General features: G+C 34.2%; 1 long non-coding RNA gene across 1 annotated transcript; it reads right to left on the bottom strand.

Moving 5' to 3' along the window:
- Positions 1-1859: 1859 nt before the first annotated feature.
- On the bottom strand, positions 1860-2868 carry LOC119637345. The gene is made up of 3 exons (XR_005247242.1): positions 2661-2868; positions 2382-2600; positions 1860-2317 (listed from the first exon to the last, which is right to left on the bottom strand). It is a non-coding gene; the product is annotated as an uncharacterized LOC119637345 (long non-coding RNA).
- Between the last annotated feature and the right edge of the window lie 721 nt (positions 2869-3589).

Consider the following 3589-nt stretch of genomic DNA (forward strand, 5'->3'; position numbering starts at 1 on the left):
TTAAGGTAGTCTGCTTATTGTTATGCATTTATCTTATTGTTGCTGTTATTGTTGCTATTATCATTGTTGTTATTGTTGTGCTGGTGGTATCATTTATATATTATTTTTTCTCATTTTCAAAAGCATTCATTTCGCTGTACTTTGTTGTCTATATTTCACTTAAAGGTGTTGTTTTAACTAATACATATATATTTATTGTTGTTGCTGTTGCTATTCCTTTTGCTGTTGTTGTTGTTGATATTATTGTGGAAATAATGTTGCAATTGTGCATTGTATTACAATTTACGCTATATCATCAAAACGCCATAATCTACATAGAATCATATGAGCTTTCATTGCAAAATCTTTTTCTATTTTTTTTTTTTTTTTTTTTTGTATTTGTTGTTGTTAGTCGACATCGCATTTCTTAAAGATCAACTAACTACAACGATAAGCATTTACTTCAAAACTGAACCGAGAAAAATATTATACATAACGTCTTTAGATATTTTTAGCAAAATTAAAATGCAAAGCAATTCAAGGCTCAGTTTAATTAAACTAAAACCCGAACCAAACATTTCACTTGATCGTCCTTTATTCATTTCTTGCTGCTTATCAGAAGTACAAAAGAATATCTATATTTGTCGCGACGTCGTAACAAGTTGTGTGGATGTGCGTACACTTTCGCCCTTATAATTGTAAGCGCAACATAAAGAACAGCTTTGCTCTTTGGCCATAATACGGCCCTTGTTCGTACAATATATGATTCTTAAAATTTAACATAAACAACCGCACTTATTGTAATGTAAGAAGAAACAAAAAAGGAACGTACTTGTCATACAACTGAGTCATAAGCGAAAAGTAACGCAAAGAAATGCATTTACAGGAGAACAGTTCCGATTATATTCAGGGGCGATTACTTGGGGAAATAAAAAATCATCTTTTCTTTTTGCTAAAACACACTACGTAATGTTTGCTATATTGTTTTTGAACTCAACCTTAAAGGAGCAGAGAATGACAAATCATTATTATAATCCAATATAGGTTTGAGTAGCATTAGTAGCCACAGCCATATGGTTGCATTGCATTTCATCGTTCGGATTGAGATTAAGTTAATCGATCATCTACAGCTTGGAATAGACACTGTTACCACTGGACTTTTACTTCCAATATTTTTTAGATTAGATTGAAAAAAATATTCATATTCTGGCAGAACGAGTTTCATTCTTAGTATATTCCCTATTAAAATCGATACGTTTATATACACTTATTCCTTCTCAGCAATGATTGTTGGCCGTCTGTCAAACTATTCGTTTCGGTTTGCTGCACTTACTTTATTCGAAGACCTTTCCGAATCTTACTCGGAGTTTGATATTACACGTAAATCATAGCATCCATGTGAGATTGAAACATTTTTCGGTTGTAATACTTATTTGCGTATAATATATACCATCATAATCTCATAATATAAATAATTGGAATTTGAAATATTTAGCTCGGTAACCGTATAAGCTGTAGATAGCGATAGCGATAGTTCATAGATGTCGTAATATTATTATTATTGTTACTTTTCTTTTTCAACTCAAAACCTCAATTTACTCAATTGGAGGCGCAAAAAAAAAACACTATATACTTATAAATAAATATAAAATCCGCTGAGTGAATATATATATAATATATATTCTTCATTCGATCTCCCCTTCAATTTGTACGTGCGATAATTGTCGCCTTTTAGCATATCTCGCCGTAGGGTGCTAAGAGAAATCCAATTGTTTCAGCCACGGTTCTGAATATTGTCTGGCATCATCAGCTCTGGGTTCTCGATATTACCGTTGTTCGTGCATTTCATCTTCCGTACAATTCCGAATAGCTGCAGCTAAGATGATAGATAGACTTTAAAATGTAGTCTTTGCTCAGTATATTGTTGTTGTTGTTGTTGTTATTGTTATTGTTATTGTTGTTGCTACATCCACCGCAAACCGCACCTTCGTCCTCTGCGTATTCACGAGCATTATGTTAGGCCAGTTAACTTCTAGACTACAGACCGTCTAGACAATGCGGTTCCAAAATGAACTGCATGGACTGCTTTGAAACACTGATTTTAGATAGTCTTTGTAATAAGGCTTATGATCGTTCAGCAATTCCGCAATTTGCGACCTATGGTCAGCTATTGTGTATCTTACTTCGCATTCGTGTATCCTAGTGGCGTAAGGCGTTCTCATCCTGGAGTGACGCTTCAATGTTTATTTGCATATAAGTTGACATTTATCCGATCACTTTTCAATATTTATAAGAGCAATTTACATCAAATTGAGCGCAGCTATCAGGATATTGGTTACTGAAGAAGAAAAAGCTACGCCTTTGGATAATTCCATGCAAATAAAATGGAAACATACTACTACCTTTTGATCGCAATAATACATCGGGTAAATATGATAAGTTTATGTTATACTTAATATATGAAAGTGAAATAGGTCGCCGGCGAAAGGAAAAGTGGAGCGTACGATCAAGTTTTTCGTAGACACTGCACGCTTGCTTAACCTTACAAATACATATTGCCAACCTCACATGAGCCTTCATATAGTCTTACTACTGTTTGAAATCTATGTGCGCACAGATATCTAAATGGTTTTATTTTTCGAATTATTTATTATACAAAAATTTATAATAGCTTCGCTTACTTCGCCGAAGCAATTTGTATGATGCTCTTGGTGTTCATTATACGGATTCGATTATTGAATACATACGTTTCCTTCTCGCTTCCCCTATCATATCGCAGCAGGTGCAAGTGTAAAGCATACAATTCCAACACTTGCCGACGCACAAAACCGTCACGGAAACGGAATCATAAAGAATTTAATCATGAAAGGTCAACTTTATAGTCCTGACATTTCAGACTAATGATGAAAAATAATCAAAAATATATTATAATAAATAAATAAAAAAAAACATGTCTATAAAGGGCTCTTCTCAAAAATAGATTTTCATTCAAAATGTCACACACAGCATAATCAACAGCCAATCAACAATTTTCCGTTGCTTCCTTTTGACAATATCTTTAAAGCAACATATTCCAGGGAGCCTACGCAGGTTATTCTTAATAATAAATTTGTAACTATTTTAAACCCTACACAAAGCACTTGTGTTCAATTTGTGCAGATGTGCGCGACACCCAGAGTAAAATCCAACGTTTATTACCTCAATCGATGCAGAAGGTGACTTCCGGGCTTGTATGTCTGTCTGTCTGCCCATCTTGGTTTCTTTCTTGTGTTTAATTTTTGGGATATTTTGATGAAATTCGGTACACTAACTTGTTTCGGTCCACGAACGAACGCTACTGAAAATGGGACGAATCGGACTACTTTTCCGAACACTTTCCATATAACACCTCATTTTGGAAGCTCGCTTGGCGAACATCAGTATTAAGTGAAGAAGTATAGGATGTATTATGGTGGACCGTGGCCAGCTGTAGGGTTTTTACTTATAGAATATTAAAAGAGTTTCTTTTTTGACAAAACAAAATTGTAACTTTTCCATTCAAGTAGTTGATCATCGCACGAAAAGCAATATTTACCAAAAAAAAAAACCTATGTGCTTCACTGGCTGTGGA

The sequence above is a fragment of the Glossina fuscipes genome, unplaced genomic scaffold, assembly GCF_014805625.2.
Source record: "Glossina fuscipes isolate IAEA_lab_2018 unplaced genomic scaffold, Yale_Gfus_2 59, whole genome shotgun sequence".
NCBI lineage: Eukaryota > Metazoa > Arthropoda > Insecta > Diptera > Glossinidae > Glossina > Glossina fuscipes.